Source organism: Salmo salar, chromosome 15, assembly GCF_965601325.2.
Source record: "Salmo salar chromosome 15, fSalSal1, whole genome shotgun sequence".
Classification (NCBI taxonomy): Eukaryota; Metazoa; Chordata; class Actinopteri; order Salmoniformes; family Salmonidae; genus Salmo; species Salmo salar.
Window position 1 is genome coordinate 87,800,196 of NC_138305.1, and position 24,691 is coordinate 87,824,886.

The 24,691-nt window shown below is 45.4% G+C and overlaps 1 protein-coding gene across 1 annotated transcript in view; it reads left to right on the plus strand.

Annotated features, from left to right (window-relative positions):
* Nucleotides 1-24,691, plus strand: part of LOC106572359 (V-set and transmembrane domain-containing protein 2-like protein) — a 48,568-nt gene that overhangs the window by 897 nt on the left and 22,980 nt on the right. The gene's annotated exons all lie outside the window — the stretch shown is intronic.

The following is a 24,691-nucleotide window of genomic DNA, read 5'->3' on the forward strand; positions in this document are numbered from 1 at the left end:
GCTTGCTGCCTTTGGACTCTGGAGCAGTGGAAACACTTTCTCTGGAGTGATGAATCACGCTTCAAACTTAAGTTTGGTGGAGGAGGCCCCTTTGTTCATTCCAGTGAGGGAAATCTTAACGCTACAGCGTACAATGTCATTCTAGACGATTCTGTGCTTCTAACTTTGTGGCAACAGTTTGGGGAAGGCCCTTTCCTGTTTCATCATGACGATGCCCCCGTGCACAAAGCGAGGTCGGTGTAGAAGAACTTAACTGGCCTGCACAGAGCCCTGACCTCAACCCCATCGAACACCTTTGGGATGAATTAGAAGGCCAACTGTGAGCCAGGCCTAAACGTCCAACATCAGTGCCCGACCTCACTAATGCTCTTGTGGCTGAATGGAAGCAAGTCCCCGCAACAATGTTCCAACATCTAGTGGAAAGACTTCCCAGAAGAGTGGAGTCTGTTATAGCAGCAAAGGGGGGACCAACTCCATATTAATAACCATGATTTTGGAATGTTTGACGACCAGGTGTCCACATACTTTTGGTCATGTAGTGTATTATGATGAATATACTGCTGGTGCAGTAACTCTATATTGAGCATTAAATAAAATGTATCCAATACATAAACAATTCATTTTATAAAGAAATGCATGGCTACATTCAATAAATCGTTTTTTTTTTAAGGAATATTATAATATTCATATGAAACAACTGTATTAAGTCTATTAAAAAAATGTGTGTGAAAGTTTTCTATTTGTTTCAACTAAACGATGTCAGCTTTGTTACTTTGATCTTGGCCTCATAATTAAATAGTTACAACAATATAATTATCAGCTTATGAAAATTTGCCTAACTGTTGAAAGAACTGCTGCAGGTGGTAGTTATAATAATACATCAAGCCTATATTCTGGCACAATACTCAACTTTTCAGAATTGAGTGGATAACAAGGGACATTTGAACATTGGGTAATCTAATAATAAGCTACAATGGTCAAAAGACTTAGCTGGAGGGCAAAAACATCTGTGCTGAAGACTCATACTCTGATGATGCACCAACACTGTGTCTGGCTTCCTCTTGTCTATTTTACAATTGCATCATTCAGCTAAATGTGTATTGTCTGGCTTCATCATCTTGTGTTTGGGATCCCAACTGCTTGGCTGTCAGCTCAGCAGATGTGTGGGCAGACGTTTGGCATGGGTAGAAAAATGCACTGTCGAGAAGAGAAGATTGCGTGTGGTGCTAAGTGCCTACATGCCCTTGAGCAAGATACTGATGATCCCCTATAACAAAGTGAACATCAGAGTCTTACTTCTGCCAAATCTTCTTCTACCATCACCATTGTGCCCACTGGTATTACTAGCAGATACTAGTATGATAACATGCATGGTATCATTTCTCTGATTCGGGTTGTTTGATCAGTGACAGAAGTGAGATCCCTCTGATGACTCATTAACTTTTAATCTAAGGAAAAGCAGAGGGAGGAGAACTGCCTGATGTTATTCCACCATGGAATATGTTGCCCTGGTAAAACTCATCATCGGGTAAACCAGTTTAAAAACGGGAAGCATCTTGGTGTCCAAAATGAATGTGTAGAAAAAATGTTGAGCCCCTCATCAGGGTGTGAGCAGCTCATTACCTGCTCCTCCAGGGTGTGTGGGTCAACCTCTGGCCAGTGGGCTGGACCCAGACAAACCAGGCTGACAAACAGGTCACACTGTTAGACAGCCAGCTGTGTCCATCCACAGCTTGCCAACACCTCTACAGGTGCATGATTCTCCCACTGCCTCTTACCTAAAGGTGACAGGGACTTAGCATAAAGCAGGGGCGGGGCACACTAGACCTGGAGGGCTCCAAGGTGGGTTAAGTATTATAGTGTCCCTGCTGTTGACAGAGAGTCAGTTAGAATTTCCCAAAGCCGAAAATCAGATAGTGAAAGTAAAAATATTTGTCATTCACTACAGATGTTCTGAATTATGCAGTCTGCATCACCAACTGTTTTGGTTGTTACTTTTCAATTAAATCCTAATTTAGGCCAGGAATATCCAGAGGGGGTTTTATCTAACCAATCAATGACATTAATCAATTAAGTGCTAAAGAGGAAAGAAAACAACCACATAGAGACTGAGATACTGAGAGCCAACAGTGTATACAGATCATGAATATAACAGTAATATTATTTCAACCCAATAGGCCATTGAATAAATGGAATTTCCTCTTCAACAATAGTTAGGGCTGCTATAAAACAAACAAACAGCCACCAAATGTCTATGTCCTCTCTCTGCTCTTTGCTCTAGCCCTCAACTAACTTCTGCTTTAGCCTCAGCAGTTTGTGTTGACTATTCATTAGCCAGGCTCACGCTGAGAAGGAGAGGCTGACAGGCTGGTCTCTGACCTGCTCTCAGCGGTGGGGCCCTGGCTGGACTGAGCTGGGCTGGCATCAACACTTCTCCTCTCCCTGCCAGGCCCAGCCAGGATGAATCCTCCTGGGACAGATGTCCCTCTGCTGGGAAGGGGACTGAGGCCACAGCCTGACCAGGTTACCCTGAGACCAGGCTGTATAAGCTGCTCTGAATGGCACACCTCCTATCCGCTCTGTTCTTTCAGTGGGAGGATATATATTAGACATTTAGATGTAAAGTAATTAAACAACAACAACAAAAAACAACTGCGTTGCGTGTGTATTTTGAGGGCCTTATATGAAGCGAACCATTGAACTCTTTTTGGTTCTATATAGCCTACCACTATTTATCCTACAGTAGCAGTGGGTTGACCATAATGTCCAGCAGCATAAGGAGAACAAAGTACTTGAATGAGCAGGGCCCCTATTACAGTCTTCCTGATACAACCATTTCTCTCTTTCTCCTTTTCCCTTTCCTCTCTCTCCAGATTGCCCACTTCAAACACAGCCCAGTACAAACTGTAGGGTCAGCCAACAGTCATTCAATGTGTTTTCTCTCTGAGTATTCAGTTCGGATGGTTATTGTGGAGTGTAAGCGCCTCAAAGTGAACAGATATTTTCCTCGTCATTTCCCTTTCATGTCCTTATGTCTCTGGCCAAACATATCCCCAGAGCACTTTGGAGAAGAAACTATTTGCCTTTCAACTGGCGATACAGAGTCAGAGAATCTCTCTCATGTCCCTTTCATGCCAGTGTCTCTGGGAGTCACCAATTCCCTGGCTCTCCCCACAGGGAGCAGAACCATATTTCCTCCATATTTCCTCCATATTTCCTCCAGCCTTGATAATAAGAGGAGTGGATGGAGGGAACTTTCTGGGCTCTGGTTGGAAGAGTGAGCAATCTTGTCTCACATTAAACACATGACTGCTGTGGTGGCCATTGCAGACCTCCTGGGGAGGGCTTGGCTGGGCTCATCTGTTGGCTGTCAGCATGAGGAGTGGAGTCATGTTGATTTGCTTTAGTGGAGTCCAGCTGATATTTACTTCTCCAAATAGCTTGCTTACCCCTATGGGTGTCCCAAAACAAACCGACGAAGACAGCAGCTTGACTTAATTTCTGAAGTATAATACCTCTTTGTTTATATGGACAAGCCACACGTAAAAATAATAATATATATATATACAGTTGAAGTCGGAAGTTTACATACACTTAGGTTGGAGTCATTAAAACTCGTTTTTCAACCACTCCACAAATTTCTTGTTAACAAACTATACTTTTGGCAATTTGGTTAGGATATCTGCTTTGTGCATGACACAAGTAATTTTTCCAACAATTGTTTACAGACAGGTTATTTCACTGAAAATTCACTGTATCACAATTCCAGTGGGTCAGAAGTTTACACACACTCAGTTGACTGTGCCTTTAAACAGCTTGGAAAATTCCAGAAAATTATGTCATGGCTATAGAAGCTTCTGATTGGCGAATTGACATCATTTGAGTCAATTGGAGATATACCTGTGGATGTATTTCAAGGCCTACCTTCAAACTCAGTGCCTCTTTGCTTGACATCATGGGAAAATCAAAAGAAATCAGCCAAGACCTCAGAAAAAAATGTGTATACCTCCACAAGTCTGGTTCATCCTTGGGAGCAATTTCCAAACGCCTGAAGGTACCACATTCATCTGTACAAACAATAGTACGCAAGTATAAACACCATGGGACCACGCAGCCGTCATACCGCTCAGGAAGGAGACGCCTTCTGTCTCCTAGAGATGAACGTACTTTGGTGCGGAAAGAGCAAATCAATCCCAGAACAACAGCAAAGGACCTTGTGAAGATGCTGGAGGAAACAGGTACAAAAGTATCCATATCCACAGTAAAATGAGTCCTATATCGACATCACCTGAAATGCTGCTCAGCAAGGAAGAAGCCACTGCTCTAAAACCGCCATAAAAAAGCCAGACTACGGTTTGCAATTGCACATGGGGACAAATATCGTACATTTGGGAGAAATGTCCTCTGGTCTGATGAAACAAAAATAGAACTGTTTGGCCATAATGACCATCGTTATGTTTGGAGGAAAAAGGGGGACGCTTGCAAGCCGAAGAACACCATCCCAACCGTGAAGCACGGGGGTGCCAGCATCATGTTGTGGGGGTGAATTGCTGCAGGAGGGACTGGTGCACTTCACAAAATAGATGGCATCATGAGGGAGGAAAATTATGTGGATATATTGAAGCAACATCTCAAGACATCAGTCAGGAAGTTAAAGCTTGGTCGCAAATGGGTTTCCAAATGGACAATGACCCCAAGCATACTTCCAAAGTTGTGGCAAAATGGCTTAAGGACAACAAAGTCAAGGTATTGGAGTGGCCATCACAAAGCCCTGACCTCAATCCTATAGAAAATGTGTGGGCAGAACTGAAAAAGTGTGTGTGAGCAAGGAGGCCTACAAACCTGACTCAGTTACACCAGGTCTGTCAGGAGGAATGGGCCAAAATTCACCCAACTTATTGTGGGAAGGCTGCCCGAAACGTTTGACCCAAGTTAAGTAATTTAAAGGCAATGCTACCAAATACTATTTGAGGGTATGTAAACTTCTGACCCACTGGGAATGTGATGAAAGAAATAAAAGCTGAAATAAATCATTCTCTCTACTATTATTCTGACATTTCACATTCTTAAAATAAAGTGGTGATCCTAACTGACCTAAGAAAGGGAATTTTTACTAGGATTAAATGTCGGGAATTGTGAAAAACTGAGTTTAAATGTATTTGGTTAAGGTGTATGTAAACTTCCGACTTCAACTGTATGTATATATATATATAGTGTGTGTTTTTTGAGTGTGATAAATAGCTTTTATAAGGTCTGAAGCTCTTCCTTTTTAAGTATAATATCTCTTTGTTTGTAAGGACAAGCCACACATAAAATGTATTTTTTTGTGTGATAAATAGCTTTTATAAGGTCTGAAGCTCTTCCTTTTTTGTCAGTATTAGGTCTGAAGTCATCATTAAATAACAGTAATATGCACTGAGTTGGACACTTCACCATCATGGAAACTACTTTGCCCACTTGATGATTCATAGGTTTTGACATCAGTATCACATGGCTGATGGGCACCAACAAATTATTACTCCCATTATCAGCATTAGACAACATTCAAGGGTTTGAAGAAAAACACATTGAGATGGATTTGGGTCATATCAGTACAAACAATATAGATCCATATTCATGTAACTGCTTTGCAATAGGCTTACAGTATGTAGCTATTGAAAATATGTAGGCTAGTTTCCAGTATTATTCAGTCTGGTAGCCTACACATTGGTGTTAAAAAACAATGTTATTATGGTGGAAATACAACGTTAACCATTCACCATGTTCCCATACATCATATCAGAGGCCTGGCTCAATTAGAAGGCCGGCCTGGGGCCATGTTGAGACCGGGACATCCATTATAATGTCTCTATTTCTGTGAAGTGACCAGCCCTAATTATGCTGCTGTGGAGCGGCTGGTTCATGCACAGTGGGTGAATGGAGACCCAGCAGCACTGTTCAATCATCTCATTCTGGGAGTGGACTGACTCACCCAGAGAGGGAGATGGAAATGTTTCTGTTTCTCTGTGGATTTACAATGTGTCTCATGGTGTTATGATATTTTCATAGTTTTAATGATCTACAAGGCTGTATTTTACACAACAAGAGCAGATAAACGTGTAGAAACGTTGGAATAACTGGGAGCAGTTTAGTAGGACAGGCTATTTGATGACCAAGCATTAATACAGGGAATTGATATCTGCACGCATGTTGCATGTTATTCACAGCATCATTTGAATCCCAACCAGTAGTGTTATTTCTGCTGCCTGCCAGCGATGCAGAGCTCCTGTCTTTCATATTCTGTGTGTTTGTCTTTCACCAGTCCCTCTAATTGCTGTCAGAAACCTTTGAGGGGCTACTTGGTATTTCAAAAGGCTGCTGGGCTGGATGGCATGCACCTATCAGTAATGTAGAATGGTAAATTACATTTTTTGGTGGTTTTGTATTGCTTGACTGCACACACCTCCTGCAGCTCAGAGCTAATGCCAGCCTCACATCTCCTTTCGGCAGGGGTGCTGTCTCTATCCAGTTACTTTGTTATTAGATGGGTGCTTTAGCCAAGGACAGACCGTATCATAATGATATGTTCATTACACCAAATAGGGCTTTTGCTACATGTAATTAGATCGCCATCTGGCTATCATATCATACACAATTATACAATACCATGACATTAAGGCATATTTTATGCTTGTGGGATATTTGTCATTCTAAACCAGGGAAACAGATGAGCATCTATCATCTGAAACAAATCAACATTTCCCTATGCATCTCTAGTCTGTGAGATCCATAAACCCCCGTCTGACTAGCTGTGGGGTCTTGGGGAGGTGCTAAGAGGTTTTATAGGGTTTTTAAAGTAGACTCCATAGACATCTCTGTGTCTGCCATAACCAGCAGAGGCACCTGCTCCCCCTCAGCAAGACAAGCTGTGACAGGTGCAAAGCTGTCCTGTGCCAGTGGTAAAGTTCACGTTTGTCTTGGACTGTCAGACTGGAAAACAACCTGACAGCTCCTCAAGGGAATAAGCTGGAGCAGAGGGAGAGGGGGAGGGAGGGGAGAGAGATGTTGGTGTGATATTAAAAGATAATGACCATAGGGTTACTTGGTGCAGTGACACACAAGTTTAGATTCATGTAGGCTTATTTGAAGTGCAGTGCACTGCTGTGATGAGCAGTTTATAGCTAGCTGATCCCCCCCCCCCCCCAGATGTTAGATGTGATTGAACTTGTCATCACTTTAGCTGGTCAGGCTTTTTCATCACTGGAGGACAATGTTTAGAAGGAAAATACATCTAGCTACAAGATATTATACATCCTGCTGCAGATAAATTATTATCAGGACGTCATACTCACCCTCTCAAGATGTCTGGGGACTTTTCTGCAGACGTTTGATGTGTTTCGGCCTATCAAATGTGACAGTTTTCATGGCTGTTATTCTTTTTAATATGGCACGTCAAACACATCGCTGCGCTCTCTCTACAGCCACACTGTCAAAGGCTCCACTGATGTGGCACCGAGAGAGACACTTGAAAAGCTGGATGGTGTTCTGTGCTTTTCAAGGACAGAGAGAAAGTCTCTGTCTCAGAGTTAGCAGAAGTGTTTTATTTTAAATGGATGGAATGAAAAAGTAGGACAGGTGTCTATTATTTATCTGGCTTTCTGTTCTTGTGAAGGATATTGACTGGTATTCTGCAGTCATTAAATAGGCTAGCTCATCAAGGATGGAGCTCATGGTATGCTTGGACTGAGTATAAGAATAACAGTTAAATGTAAAAAGAAAATCCAGGTATTAACTGTACTTTTAAGTCATGTTTATAATCATGTTGAAAATGTGCAACAAAAATACACATTTAACAAAATCTCTCCCTATCTTGTTTTTACCTTTCGGAAACAGCAAATCACTGTTTGCTATTGTACTAGATAACCTGGAATGTTCCAACAAGACTTTCCTGTCTATATAGGACTTATGACTCCGTATCTGCAGTGCGCCAGCTTGCTCCTGTCTGATTCCATTCATTTTAGATGAGCTCTAAACATAAGCAGTGCGCTACATCATTCATCAAAGTCACCACAAATGGATGGAGAAGAAAAATAGAGAGCTGTTTTGTTGAATCCCCTTGACTACATGTTATCCAAGAAGGCCGTTTATTTCTTATTTTTGGTGTCAGGCCACCCAATGAGAATCCCTTTGGGAACGGAGGAGAAGCAGATTTAGGTGGAGGTGAATTTCAGCAACACTGTCGGGTACACATTCAGCTCCTCTCCTCCTCTCCTGACCCTGGCTGGCTCTCTGAACTGTCAGCTCCCCTCTCTGTCTCAGCTGCTGGAGAGAGACACTCCTGGGTGCATTAGGAGGGCGAGGAGATTAGATACCAAATGCTGATATCTCTCGTAGCGCTGCATCACACCATTTGTATCTGGCCCCAGAGACCTGGCTTGGCTGGCTGCTGGCTCGCTAGCTGGCTGGGGAGATTTAAAGAGGATGCGCAAGAGGATGTTCATTTTGGTTTTCATTTTCATTTTTAGTTTTCATAAGACGTCAGTGGATTTCACAACTTTAACTAGCTGTGTAGGCTGTTGTGTGTGGATGTATTGTTATAAGTGCTTTTTGAATCCATGTGTACTGAGTCCTGATAGAGCTTCTGGATGCCTTCCCTAGGCACTACTGTTGTGATTATTGATTGTCCTATCTCTGAGGTGAGGTATTTGCCTCTGAATTCATTGACTGTTGTGGGGAGGCTATTTAATTGCTCTCCTCCGTGACGGCTGAAACACAGTTGGAACTGTACCATGGGGGAGACACGACTTGCATATGTCAATGGACTCAAAAGCCCCCAGAGCCCTACATGTCTCAAAGCATACCGCTTATTGTTATGCAGGCAGCACAGCATGGGGCTCAGTGTGTGTCTGTCATGTGATAATTTTTTTATACTACCTATATTCATCCCATTCATTTGTGTTTAGCCAAGTTGAAAATGCTTTGTATTTTTCTGTCCTTTTAGCTCAGACATTCCATGAAACAGTGACAAAGTATTTAACATATTCTCACATTGGATCATTTTAGCAGTGTTGGTTTTTAATCCATTTAGGTATGATGGTATTTTAACCAATTTCTCCCAAGTGCTGTAACAAGAAAAGTACTTTGTATGTACAACAATAACCAATGAACACCTCACAGTAAATTACTGAAGTGAATAGTCTCGTGGAATTATCATGTGATCATTCTGAATATCACTATTTTGACTGTTAGATATGTTGTAAGTAGCTATTTTTACTATCAATGACTGGATTATAAAGCATTGGCATTTTTACTAGATCATTTTAACCATCCCAGGCTATTAATCACTGTTTTATAACCATTTAGATGTTGCTTGTGCTTGTTATAGTAACTGGCTGTGACCCAAAGCCATGCTTTAAAAAGGTCTATAAAGTATATTACACGTCTCCCATTGTGGTGTTATATAGGCCTACACTACCGGTCAAAAGTTTTAGAACACCTACTCATTTTTTTCTTCACTATTTTTAGTGAAGACATCAAAACGATGAAATAACACATATGGAATCATGTACTAACCAAAAAAGTGTTAAACAAATCAAAATATATTTTATATTTGAGATTCTTCAAATAGCCTCCCTTTGCCTTGAAGGCAGCTTTGCACACTCTTGGCATTCTCTCAACCAGCTTCACCTGGAATGCTTTTCCAACTGTCTTGATGGAGTTCCCACATAGGCTGAACACTTGCTGGCTGCTTTTCCTTCACTCTGCGGTCCGACTCATCCCAAACCATCTCAAGTGGGTTGAGGTTGGGGGATTGTGGAGGCCAGGTCATCTGATGCAGCACTCCATCACTCTCCTTCTTGGTAAAATAGCCTATACACAGCCTGGAGGTGTGGTGGGTCATTCATTGTCCTGTTGAAAAACAAATGATAGTCCCATTAAGCCCAAAGCAGATGCGATGGCGTATCGCTGCAGAGTGTGGTGGTAGCCATGCTGGTTAAGTGTGCATTGAATTCAAAATACGTCACAGACAGTGTCACCAGCAAAGCACCCCCACACCATAACACCTCCTTCTTCATGCTTTACGGTGGGAAATACACATGTGGAGATCATCCGTTTATCCACACCACGTCTCACAAAGACATGGCGGTTGGAACCAAAAATATCCAATTTGGACTTCAGACCAAAGGACAGATTTCCACCGGTCTCATGTCCATTGCTCGTGTTTCTTGGCCCAAGCAAGTCTCTTCTTCTTATTGGTGTCCTTGAGTAGTGGTTTCTTTGCAGCAAATTGACCACGAAGGCCTGATTCTCCTCTGAACAGTTGATGTTGAGATGTGCCTGTTACTTGAACTCTGTGAGGCATTTATTTTGGGCTGCAGTTTCTGAGGCTGGTAACTCTAATATCTTCCGTATTGACTGACCTTCATGTCTTAAAGTAATGATGGACTGTCGTTTCTCTTTGCTTATTTGAGCTGTTCTTTCCATAATATGGACTTTTACCAAATAGGGCAATCTTCTGTATACTTCCTTGTCACAACACAACTGATTGGCTCAAACACATTAAGGAGGAAAAAAAATCCACAAATGAACTTTTAACAAGGCACGCCTGTTTTTGAAATGCATTCCAGGTGACTACCTCATGAAGCTGGTTTATGTACGATAACTGTTGACTTTTTGTAATCAGCTGCATAAATCCAAACTCTGTCTTGTGTCAAAATTGTTCATTGGAAATGTAATCATATTTTGATTTCACTTACCCCGCTTTCCACTGTTCTCCAAAAGATGTACAATACCTTTTCCCTGGAAAGTGACTAGGCCTAAACATTAGGTGTCACGTCCTGACCATAGAAAGCTGTTATTTTCTATGGTAGAGTAGGTCAGGGCGTGACAGGGTTTTTTTCTAGTTTAGTTTTTCTATGTTGTCATGTTCTAGTTTTGTATTTCTATGTTGGGTTTTGTTTGGGATGATCTCCAATTAGAGGCAGCTGGTCATCGTTGTCTCTAATTGGAGATCATACTTAAGTAGGTGTGTTTCCCACCTGGGTTTGTGGGAGATTGTTTTTGAGTTAGTGTATGTTTCAACTCTGCGTCACGGTTTGCTGTTTTTGTTCGTTCAGTTTATTGTGTATGTATTGCATAGTTTCACAGTGAAAATAAAATGTGGAACGACACACACGCTGCACTTTGGTCCGCTCCTTCCTACGACAGCCGTGACAGAATCTCCCACCACCAGAGGACCAAGCAGCGTGGAATGGACCAGTGGACTTGAGAAGAGATATTGGATGGGAAAGGACCCTGGAGGCAGGCTGGGGAGTATCGCCGTCCTAAAGAGGAGATTGGGGCAGCGAAAGCGGAGCGGCGATATTACGAGGCACTACACCAACCACGAGGCAAGTGCGAGAGACAGCCCCAAAATTGTTTTTGGGGGGGGCACACGGGGAGATTGGCAGAGTCAGGTTGGAGACCTGAGCCAAATCCCCGTGCTTACCGTGGGGAGCGAGTGACGAAGCAAGCACCGTGTTATGCGGTGATGTGCACTGTGTCGCCAGTGCGCATTCACAGCCCGGTGCGATCTGTGCCCGCGCCCCGCATTTGTCGAGCTAGGTTGAGCACTCAGCCAGGAAGGGTGGTGCTAGCTCAGCGCTCCTGGTCTTCAGTTCGCCTTCTCGGTCCAGGATATCCTGCGCCGGCTCTGCGCACTGTGTCGCCAGTGCGTATTCACAGCCCAGTGCGTCCTGTGCCAGCTCTACGCTCGAGACCTCCAGTGCGCCTCCATGGCCCAGTATATCCTGTACCTGCCCCATGTACCAGGCCTCCAGTGAGTCTATCCAGCCTGGTACGCCCTGTGCCTGCTCCTCGCACTTGCCCTGAGGTGCGTGTCACCAGTCTGGCGCCACCTGTGCCAGCTCCACGCATCAGGCCTCCAGTGCACCTGCCCAGTCCGGGGTGTCCTGTTCCTGCTCCCCGCACTCGCCCTGAGGTGCGTGTTACCAGTCTGGCGCCACCTGTGCCAGCCCCACGCATCATGCCTCCAGTGCGCATTCCCATTCCAGAGCTTCCGGCGACAGTTCCCAGTCCGGAGCTTCCGGCGACAGTTCCCAGTCCAGAGCTTCCGGCGACAGTTCCCAGTCCAGAGCTTCCGCCGATGTTTTGCAGTCCGGAACCTCCTGAGACGGCCCGCAGTCCGGAATCTCCTGAGACGGCCCGCAGTCCGGAACCTCCTGAGACGGCCCGCAGTCCGGAACCTCCTGAGACGGCCCGCAGTCCGGAACCTCCTGAGACGGCCCGCAGTCCGGAACCTCCTGAGACGGCCCGCAGTCCGGAACCTCCTGAGACGGCCCGCAGTTCGGAACCTCCTGAGACGGCCCGCAGTTCGGAACCTCCTGAGACGGCCCGCAGTCCGGAACCTCCTGAGACGGCCCGCAGTCCGAAACCTCCTGAGACGGCCCACAGTCCGGAACCTCCTGAGACGGCCCACAGTCCGGAACCTCCTGAGACGGCCCACAGTCCGGAACCTCCTGAGACGGCCCACAGCCCGGAACCTCCTGAGACGTCCCACAGCCCGGAACCTCCTGAGACGTCCCACAGCCCGGAACCTCCTGAGACGTTCCACAGTCCGGAACCTCCTGAGATGGCCCACAGTCCGGAACCTCCTGAGACGGCCCACAGTCCGGAACCTCCAGCGACGTTCCCCAGCCCGAACCCTCCAGCGACGTTCCCCAGCCCGGACCCTCCAGCGACGTTCCCCAGCCCGGACCCTCCAGCGACGTTCCCCAGCCCAGAGTCTCCAGCGACGTTCCCCAGCCCAGAGTCTCCAGCGGCGGTCCGCAGCCCAGAACCTCCAGCGGCGGTCTGCAGTCCAGAGCCTCCGGCGATGATCTACGGTCCGGTTCCTCCGACAACGATCCATGGTCTGGTGGCACAAAAGCAGAGGGATCAGCGGGCAGAGCGGGGGTTACGCCCCGAACCGGAGCTGCCTCCTCTGTTGGAGGATCCGCGGGATGAGAAGGTTCTGCTTACTGCACCAGAGTTGCCATAGACATTTGTCACCCTCCCTTTTTTTGGTTCTTTTGTTGGTTAGGTGCGTTCGGAGTCCGCACCTTTGGGGGGGGTACTGTCACGTCCTGACCATAGAAAGCTGTTATTTTCTATGGTTGAGTAGGTCAGGGCGTGACAGGGGAGTTTTCTAGTTTCGTTTTTCTATGTTGTCATGTTCTAGTTTTGTATTTCTATGTTGGGTTTTGTTTTGGATGATCTCCAATTAGTTTGTTGTTTTTGTTCGTTCAGTTTATTGTGTATGTATTGCATAGTTTCACAGTGAAAATAAAATGTGGAATGACACACACGCTGCACTTTGGTCCGCTCCGTCCTACGACAGCCGTGATAGTAGGCTATTTATTACAAACAGAAATATCTACATAGCGTTTCAGTTGAAAAGAACGAAAGCAAAAGACATTCAGGAAAGATTCATTTCACAATGGGGAATATACATTAAATTACCTTTGGATAGTCAGTCGCTATCTGTTTACTGTCTTCAAGAAGCTTTGAAACATGGGCACTGCTATTTACATTATTTTAAGAGAGCATCGTTAGAAGAGGCAATTATTTTAGTGGAGTGGATGGAGCTGGCTAGCTGGCCTGCCAGTGATAAGTGAGAAATCAAAGGCAGAGTCTGAGCTCGGAGACAAGCCTCTCTCTGCCTGGGTCTGTGGGGGCAACTACAGAGGTTAATGAATCTGCTAGGCCAGCTATCATCTAGGGAGGGAGAGAGTATCAAAGCACATCACTCTCATAACATGTGTCACAAGGTGTGGCTCAAGGAAGCAGGAGAGGTAGAGTCAAGCGCAGGAGACAGATGATTCCGTGATTCCCCCCCCCCCTAACAACTAATACAAAACAGGTACGTGACTATCCTAGACCTAACTAACAGAACGTGAAACAGAGGATCGGTGGCAGCTGGTAGGCCGGCGACGACGAGCGCCGAGCGGTGGGCGCCACCTTCCGTAGGTGTCGTGACAACGTGTTTTTCCTGCTCTTTTTTATCCAGGGTTTAAAGCTGAATTTACTGCCTAGTTATTTTTGTGTGTAGATACTGTCATTTGGATGAGTATTGTTTAGTTAAAAATATCAAGATTATAAACGCAATGTACTAGTTTGTGTGTACAGAGCATTCTGCATTCTTTGTAAATTCATTTATATTCCCAGGGCCCTGAATGTGGTACCTGAGTGCAATGCCGTCTTTTTAAATGTCACTGTTCTCCACCATCTCCAGATCCTTTTTTTCATTTAACTGTCCCTTTTCTTTTCACTTCTCTCTTTCTCTTTCACTCTCCTGACACCATCTTCACCCCTGGTGTGTTTCTCTCCGTCTCTCGCTCCCTTTGTGATCTCTGTCATTCCACACACCTTCTCTCTATTCACCCTCGCTTCCGTTCCCCACACCTACATTCTATTTTCCAGTGTCATGTACAATCCCTGAGTTTCTGGCTCCAGATCAGTAGAAATGTGTAGTTCATTAGAGCTCCCCCCGTGTAATGTAGAACACGGACATCTTATGTGGAGGCCTGATGATGGCATGACTCACATCCCTCGATTGCTTTATAGATACCAGGCAGGCTGTGCTGTAAGGAACAATATCATCATACTTCATCTTACAGTAGCAGAAGCTCTAAGTGGTAGAGGCAGACCCCCAGCATGGATCATCACGGCTCTGAGAGCTGGGGTTTTACATGTACCTGTCACTGTTAGTGATACAACATTCAACAATCCTCAGCCCTGTGGATGATAGCTGAAACAACAGATATTTTAAGGCCCTATCAAATCTATGATACAAAGAACGCGGACGAAATCCAGATATTAAATCGGAATTTAACAAAATAAACAAATACATTGAAGAGTAGGGAATCAACTAAATATATTGAACAGAACGTATCAGTGATTCGTATTTCCTGCAACTTTCTGAAGAGGCAACGAGAACTCCCCTTGTCTATGTATGTGCATCTACCACTTTGTGTAGCCGTTAGCGATGATACTAATGAAAAGTCTTCTGGTAGATGGAAACGCTTTCCCAAAAACCTTCTCAATTAAATGTTCATTACAAAGTAGCCTATGCTTACCTGGCAGAATGATATCATGATTGTTTACATCAATCCAGTGGGCATTTATCATTACATGTTAGCTAGCTATTTTGTGTTTTCTTTCGCTAATCCTAACTTTTTTTGGACATAATGTTTCCTCCATCGTTTCCTATGACCGAAAAGAGCTTCTGGACATCAGAACAGCGATCACTAACCTCGATTTGGATGAAGATTTTGTTAGGGTTGAACTGGCTATTTGTTTGCATAGCCTATATAATATAACGGAGAAGCTATGCTACAATATTAAGTATATAAACTATGGATAAGTCAACTGCTGAAGACAAGAACTACACCTGGCAACAGGAAGTGCGTCACGAGGCTAGGACCAGCCTGCATGCCAACGATAGGATGAGTAAGTTTAAACCACGCTCATCCTCGCTCTGACAGGCCAGCAATGAGCGGGAACTATCTCTGTCAGAGTATTTAAGGATGAACAAAGGATGTGTCGCTCTCTTCGCTGTTTTGCCCTGCGTGGTGTTACAGAGAGACCGTATATACGAACATCATATTTTCCATTTGTACTATCATTCTATTTACTTAAAGATGAATTAAATAATCATTGCAAAACTAAGTTGCATGGTTTGTTTATATCCTAATACCAGATTCGAATTGACGCGACTTGACAATTTCTACTTCAACTAGTCGAATGCACAGGACATACAGCACTGCTCACCCCGGACAAGGCCTTAATCCCTGAGACTCGGAAGAGAAAGAGACTGCGATATAGAGGCGGGCGTGCAGGCACCTTAACAAAGCTACGCCGGTGACGAAATGAAGAACTGTAATAGCCTATGTTTCTCGGAAACTCGGCTGAATAAGGACATGGATAATACACATATACTGCAACTGGTTTCTATATGCATCGGCAGGACAGAACGGCAGCGTCGGTTATGCTCAAGGTGGATGGGTGTGTCTTTGTTAATTAACAACAGCTTTTAAGGAAGTCTCGAGGTTCTGCTCTGATGAGTTAGAATACTTCATGATAAGCTGTAGAACATACTACTTACCAAGAGAGTTTTCATCTAGATTTTTCATAGCTGTCTATTTACCACCACAAACCGATGCTGGCACTTTTAGATTGCACTCAATGAGCTGTATAGGGCCAAAAGCAAACAAGAAAAGCTCATCCAGAGGTGGCACTCTTAGTGGCCAGTGATTTTAATGCAGGAGAACTGAAATCCGTTTCACCTCACCTCACAGTAGGTCCTCTGTGCAAATAGAGCCAAATAGAGCTGAAAAAACTCTAAATCACCTTTACTCCACACACAAAGCTCTTCCTGAAAGGACGCCCCCAGGTGGTGAGGGTAGGCAACAACACATCCACCACGCTGACCCTCAACACGGGGACCCCTCAGGGGTGCGTGCTTAGTCCCTTCCTGTACTCCCTGTTCACCCACGACTGTGTGGCCGCTCACAACTCCAACACCATCATTAAGTTTGCCAACAACACGATGGTGGTAGGCTTGATCACAGATGACAATGAGACAGCCTATAGGGAGGAGGTCAGAGTCCTGGCAGTGTGGTGCCAGGACAACAACCTCTCCCTCAACGTCAGCAAGACAAAGGAGCTGATTGTGGTCTACAGGAAACGGAGGGCCGAGTACACCCCCATTCACAATGACATGGCTGTAGTGGAGCGGGTCGAGACCTTCAAGTTTCGCAATGTCCACATCACTGAGGCTCTATCGTGGTCCAAAGACACCAACCCAGTCCTGAATAGGGCACGATAAGTCCTCTTCCCCCTGAGAAGGCTGAAAAGATTTGGCATAGGCCCTCAGATTATCAAAAAGTTCTACAGCTGTACCATTGATGCTCCCTGACATCCAGGATCTCTATACTAGGCGGTGTCAGAGGAAGGCCCTAAAAATTGTCAAAGAATCCAGCCACCCAAGTCATAGACTGTTCTCTCTGCTACCTCAGGGCAAGAGGTGCTGATGCACCAAGTCTGGAACCAACAAGACCCTGAACAGTTTCTACCCCCAAGCTATAAGACTACTAAATAGTTAACCAAATAGCTACCCGGACTACCTGCATTGACCCTTTTTTGCACAATTTTTTTTGGCAGCCTCACATACGCTGCTGCTACTGTTTAGTATCTGTTAGTTTTATTCCTAGTTATATGTACATACACTGCATTCAGAAAGTATTCAGACCCCTTGAATTTTTCCACATTTTGTTACGTTACAGCCTTATTCAAAAATGGATAACTCCTCCTGTCTGTGTATGTGCGATGCGTGAAGAATGGGAGAAACTCCCCAAATGCAGGTGTGCCATGCTTGTAACAACATACCCAAGAAGACTCAAGGCTGTAATCGCTGCCAAATGTGCTTCAACAAAGTACTGAGTAAAGGGTCTGAATACTTGTATTAATGTGATATTTCCATTTTTTATTTGTAATAAATTTGCAAAAATGTTTTTCTTTGTCATTATGGGGTACTGTGTGTAGATTGATGAGGGGGAAAAAACAATTTAATCAATTTTAGAATAAGGCTGTAACGTAACAAAATGTGAAAAAAGTAAAGGGCTCTGAATACTTTTCGAATGCACTGTGTCTAGGAGAAGCCCAAGTCAAGGATGTGGATGGTACTGCTGGGTGAAATGGGAGACAGCGCTGAAGTTTTGGCATCAGAATTATTGCTCCATAATCGGTTGTTCAAAGCCAGTGGGACTTCTTTCGCTCTCTCTGTCTCTCTCTCTGCTACTGGGGAGAACCAGCAACGAACACACAGTCCTCATCTGGCCACCATCCCAGCAAATGTTGTCTACCAATTGTTGTCAGGGAAGGATAATTTCAAAACTTTCAAACTCATAACCATGTCACAGAATAGAAGCATTTATATTCAGAGGTGGACCTGGTGACTGTGGTTACAGTGTTATGAGTTATTTAAAAAGCAAGAGAGTGAAAGGGGAAGACAGTTGTGATGGAATTTCATGGGGGTGAGAGTGGAATTTGGATGAGTTGTTGTGGTACAGAAACTTCCAGCCCAGAATATGGATCAGAATAGGAAAATGCAAATTATGTTTGTGTTGTGTAATCGCTTGATTTTGGACTGTGCTGTGCAGTGTGACTATCAGACTGCAACTTGGAATGATTTGTTATTTGGAGCCTTGAGCGGAATTCCTCCACCTGAGTTCAAATAAGCTGCTGCTGTAGATTCCAATAAGCAAGTTACCACACAGCTCGCCTCGCTCATTAGATCTCCAGGGAATAGATGATATAAATGGTTTATTTCCCATCCCAGCCATGCTCAGTCATTTTTCATACTGTCCAATCAAATAGATATCCATCTCTCCACTTACAGTACAGTGTGGGCTGCAATCCCCCTTCCTTTAGGCCATTTTCTCAAGATACCACAAAGAAAATACTAAGATTTAAGAAAAGGTTACGTGCAGTGAGAAAGTGGTGAATCTCTATTTGTGTCTGTCATTACTGATATCTTACAAAAAAAGTTCAAGTGTTGAGGTATTCTGCATTAAGACAATACCATGATGAGCCACCTCCAGCTAGCTTTGATCAACGTACAATAAACTAACTCCACATTTCAAAGGAAGATGAAGACAGGAGTCCTCCCAGGATTTCTCAAGCCTAAAAGATTCCTCTCTATCTTATCATTCTCTCCTTCATCTGTCATGTCTGTCTTTCTGTTGCAGTTTTTACAGCAATTTTTTTAAGTGATTTTTTTAATTCTATTACTCCAGGCATTTCAGATCTAACTTCTAAAGTCCATTGAAACCTCTAATTAAAATGTGCAGATAGGGTGTTCATTATTAGACACGCCATCTTTGAATTAGCATTGTTTCCAAATCAATGTAGTCATGTAGGCTTTGATCAAATAAATATACACAGACTGTTGTATTGTCAATTGTCACGGTTCTCTAAAGCTGAACCCAGAAGCAGACCAGGACAAGGTGAGTCAAATGAAGGTGAGTATTTATTTACAGACTCGAGGTAAAAATAGAATAACCCAGGAGACGGAGCGGCAGAGGAGGTGAGTTGATGAGAGTGAATAGGCAGATCCAATGATGTCACTGAAACCACCGACGACCAGGCAAGAGGGGTGAATGTTCTGGGAGGATGATGTTCATTGCTAACGATCCGGCAGGGAATGGATGTCAGGTCAGAGCTTATGAAGAGAAGAGGTGATGATCAGGACCAGGTGTGCAGATGGCTGATGAGATGCAGGTGCGGGTAATCGAGAGATCTCCCGCCTAACTTCGTCTCCCGGCAACCAGACAGGGTGTGTTCAGAAACCTCAGGAAACAACTCCAAACAGAAAACAGGCAGCTCAGGCAGAAAACAGACTCAGGAAGCAGGATTCATGACAGTACCCCCCCTCCGACGAACGCCACCGGGCGGACAACCCGGAGCGCCAGGATGGAGGCGGTAGAAGTCACGAAGGAGCTCCTCATCAAGGATCTGACGTCGAGGAATCCAACTCCTCTCCTCAGGACCATACCCCTCCCAGTCCACAAGATACTGGAAACCCCGACCCCACCGTCTGGAATCCATGATGCGGCACACCGTGTAGACTGGAGAACCTCCAATCATCCGAGGAGGAGGCGGAGGAGGCGGAGGGGGCAGCAGAGGACTGAGGTGCACAGGCTTGAGGCAGGAGACTTGAAAGGTGGGGTGGATCTGAGCGTTCTAGGCAACTTGAGTCGAACCACAACAGGATTGATCACTCTCCACCACAAACGGACCAATGAACTTCGGTGACAGTTTCCTCGACTCAGTCCGCAGAGGAAGATCCCGTGTAGCCAACCATACCTTATCTCCGATGGCATAAGCGGGGGCTGGAATCCGGCGACGATTCGCCTGGAGCTGATACCGGTCAGAAACTCTAAGGAGAGCCTTTCTGGCCCGATGCCAGGTCCAGTGGCAACGACGAATGTGGTCCTGGACAGAGGGTACCGAGAGATCCTTCTCCTGAGAAGGAAACAAGGGAGGTTGGTAACCGTACAGGCACTGGAAGGGAGACATCCCTGTAGCAGATGTAGGGAGAGTATTGTGGGCATACTCGACCCATGGCAACTGAGAGGCCCAAGAGGTGGGGTTGGAGGAGACAAGGCAGCGCAGCGTGGATTCCATCTTCTGGTTGGCTCTCTCCGCCTGACCATTAGATTGGGGGTGAAATCCAGATGTGAGACTGACAGTAGCTCCAATGGCCAAACAGAAGGATTTCCAGACAGCAGAGGTTATACTGAGGACCACGGTCGGAAACTATGTCACTGGGCAACCCGTGGATCCTGAAAACCTCCCTAACCAGGATCTTGGATGTCTCAGAGGCAGAGGGAAGCTTGGAGATGGGCACAAAGTGGGCGAACTTGCTGAATCTGTCCACAATAGTCAGAATGACCGTGTTCCCATCAGAAGAGGGCAATCCAGTGACAAAGTCCAGGGCCAGATGCGACCATGGTCGCCGGGGAATAGGTAGGGGGTGAAGAAGTCCAGAGCTGGCCCGATTGGCACTTTTATTCTGTGCACATACTGGGCATGCAGCAACAAACCTCCGGGTATCTTCTCCCATGGCAGGCCACCAAAATTGTCTGCGTAGTAACGCCATCGTCCGAGCCACCCCCGGGTGACAAGCCATCTTGCTGGCGTGGGACCATTGGAGGACAGCAGAACGGACAGACTCAGGCACAAACAACCGACCGGGTGGACCGTTACCGGGACCGGGCTGCGTCCGAAGGGCCGCTAGAACCTCCTCCTCAATCCTCCACGTAACTGCTCCCACAACAAAGTTCTGGGGAAGAATCGTCTCGGTCTTGGCCCCACTCTCCTAAGTCTTGGAGAACATCCGGGACACGGCGTCCTCCTTGCCGTTCTTAGACCCAGGTCGGAACGTCAGGGAAAAATTAAAGCGTCCATAAAACAAAGCCCACCTGGCCTGACGCGAGTTGAGACGTCTAGCCGATTGCACGTAAGCAAGATTCTTGTGGTCAGTCCAGACAATAAACGGTTGCTCTGCTCCCTCCAACCAGTGGCGCCACTCCTCCAAGGCCAGTTTCACTGCGAGAAGCTCCCGGTTACCCACATCGTAATTCCTCTCCGCAGACGAAAGACGACGAGAGTAGAAGGCGCAGGGATGGAGTTTACCGTCAGTGGAGCTTCGCTGGGACAGGATGGTGCCAACCCCCACATCAAACGCGTCCACTTCCACGACAAACTGCCGGGCAGCGTCAGGTTGAGAGAGAATCGGGGCGTTGGTGAATCGACTCTTCAAATCCAGAAATGCTCGGTCTGCCTCAGGATTCCAACTGAAGATCCTGGTGCTAGAAGTCAGGGCAGTTAATGGAGCGGCCACACGGCTGTAGTCACGGATAAATCTACGATAGAAATTCGCAAACCCCAGAAACCTCTGGAGCTGCAATCTCGTACCGGGCTGGGCCCAATCCAGAACTGCCCTAACCTTCTCTTGGTCCATCTTAATCTCTCCCCGGGAGATGATGTACCCGAGGAAGGATGTAGTGTGGGCGTGAAAGTTACACTTCTCGGCCTTCACAAACAGGCGGTTCTCCATCAATCGCTGCAGAACCTGCTTGACATGCTGGATGTGGCTGGAAGGCTCCTTAGAGAAGATCAAAATGTCATCCAGGTAAACGAACACAAACAGACCGATCATATCTCTCAAGACGTCATTAACCATACTCTGGAACACCGCTGGAGCATTGGTCAGTCCAAACGGCATCACCAGATACTCGAAATGACCCATCGGTGTATTGAAACCAGTCAACCACTCGTCCCCCTCTCTGATCCGGACCAGATGATACGCATTGCGTAGATCTAGCTTAGTGAACACCGTAGCACCCTGTAAGGAGTCGAAAGCTGAGCTCATCAATGGCAGGGGATACTTGTTCTTGACCGTAATATCATTCAACCCCCGATAATCAATACAAGGTTGAAGAGAGCCATCCTTCTTACTCACAAAAAAGAATCCTGCCCCCAGGGGTGATGATGAGGGACGAATGAGACCAGCAGCTAGAGACTCCTTTATGTAGGTCTCCAAAGCTACCCGTTCAGGTCGAGAGATACTGTGTAACCGTCTCTTGGGATAGGCAACTCCAGGGAACAGGTTAATGGAACAATCATAAGGTCGGTGGGGAGGAAGTGACAGAGCTTACTGAACACTTCACCCAATTCGTGATATGTTTCAGGAACCAGGGACAAATCTTCAGGAACCAGGGACAAATGACCTGACTGGGAACAGAATGGGAACAGGCCGTCTTAAGGCAGTTAGCATGACATTCAGTGCTCCAACTAGTTACCTTGCCAGTCAACCAATCGAACGTGGGATTGTGTTCTCTCAGCCAGGGGTATCCAAGAACCAGAGGAACATGGGGAGAAGGGAGAATGAAGAAGGAGATAACCTCTGAATGATTCCCTGACAACAGCATCTTAACTGTTTCAGTCCTCATAGTGATACGTGCCAGACTACTGCCGTTCAATTATTCACATATTTTCCCTCAAAACCCATATTTGGCATCATGTCATACAAATGTGTCATCCCGATTCATACAGAAACGTGATCAACAACCACTACAGAGAGCCTATCCATTTAATGACAGTTTACATCACTGCTTTGAATACAAGAAAGCTTTTGGCCTAGATTGAACCAGATCCAGCGTTAACCGCCCATAGCCGACACCCACATAGCTTCATGTTTTTGCGGTGTTTGAGGTGTAACTGTGTTGGAGCTGTCAAATTGGTGAACAGCTGCTCTTGATCATTGTCACAAAGCCACACCCGTCCCACTCCTGTTACAAGTTCACAATGACAAAGTGTAGGCTATATAGAAATAATGATGCTCAAATTGAAAATCATCAAACTAAATAATGAGGATTTCTATCAGCCTAATTGAAGTGTAGATTACATCTCACATTCCAGTGTTCGAACTTGTAAGCAAGGCTACATGAGATTTCTCTTAATGCGACTCTTAATGCATGGGATTTCTCTTAATGGCAATGTCCGCTTTAGGTATAATACCAGTAGCCGCTTGTGGACTCTAACACAGTTCCACCGCCAACACAACCGCTATGCAGATGTTGGCTAAAGCGAATCTGATTGAATAGAGCCCTTAGGCTGCTGCTTCTCCACTTCCCACCATGTAATGCTGAATCAATGCAAAGTGTGTTTCGTGTCTGGCAAATGAAAAATACAAAGGGGTTTGATCAATTTACAAGTGAGATATGACTGAGGGCTTGTAGCTTTCCGGAGTGGGAGACATTGTGTTCTCGGTGTGCACATTTAGTCCAGATATTTAGAGAGGCTATTAAACTAAGACTTGGGAGTGGTGGATTACAAAGAAAGTTAGATAGAAATTTGAAGAAGAAAGGGAATTTGTTTATTGCCTCTATGCAATGTCCTCCGGTATCCTAGTGGAGATTGAATAGGCCTACCACCTGGGAGCTAACAATAAGCTAGCAGGAGCACTGGACTTTCAGCACCATGGCCAGCTCCAGCTCTCTGTCTCACATTGACTGCAGTTCTGTCTCTCATTATCTCAGTTCTATCTCTCACGAATACTCAAGGTTGATATGATTTTTGAGGGTAGTGTTTTCTAGGAAGCACCAATTATGTTCCAGCACTTCCCTGTGGAAAGTGTACTTTTTGAGGCGTTGCTAGAGTTTGATATTGTGCTACCCACCTGAGTTTTTTGTGACTTTTTGGAGGCTACTCCTAGAACACAATGGTTTGCCATGCTGACTCCGTTGTCTGCCGAAGAAAGACACTTGTACCAGTGTTAGACAGATTTCAAACGGTGTGAGCAGCAGTACACCAGTGGGGTTGTGTGGTTGCTTCCTCTGAGCCTCCGTCACCATGAAGGGGATTAGCTGCAAATTAAAAATGTGTTTAAGAGAGTGTTTAAGAGGATTTGGGCCCAGTTAATAGGCAGATGTGCTGCGATCAGAAAAACGGATGTCTTCATTTTGCTGAAGCTAGTTTACCCATGTGGGGGATTTTAGCCTGTGTTATACATGGAGAGGAGCCAGCTCTGCCCAGGCAGCTTCCCCGCTCTCCTCCCACCCAGGCAGCTGTCTGGAAGGAGGCCCATATCTAGCTCCACTTCCATGTGAATTACAGTGGGAAACAGAGGATGTTCTTTCTTCAGAATGTGCTACGCTCTTTTGACATACAGTAAGTTAGCTGATATCCACGTGGGCGAGAGTAAACATTTAATGCAGGCTTACATCCCCGGGGCCACGAATGTGTAAAATGTATGCACACACGACTGTAAGTCGCTTTGGATAAAAGTGTGTGCTGAATGGCATATATTTAGGGGTTCACAGCGAAACTGTGAACACACTGTTATTGTCTGAATTCTTATTCACTTTTTTTCTTAACATGGTGAAATGACTCAAGCATAGACTCGTAACTTGTTTTCTAATTTGGCACACAGAAAAGCCATGAGGCCTAGAGGCCGTGAGTAAGACCGAGAGGCCGTGAGTAACTTGGTCAAAAAGAATGGCACCAATTGACCTATTGTCACAGTTGTCGTCGGTGAAGGAGGACCAAAACGCAGCAGGTATGTGTATGCTCATCTTGCTGTTTATTTACTTTCAAAATGAACGTA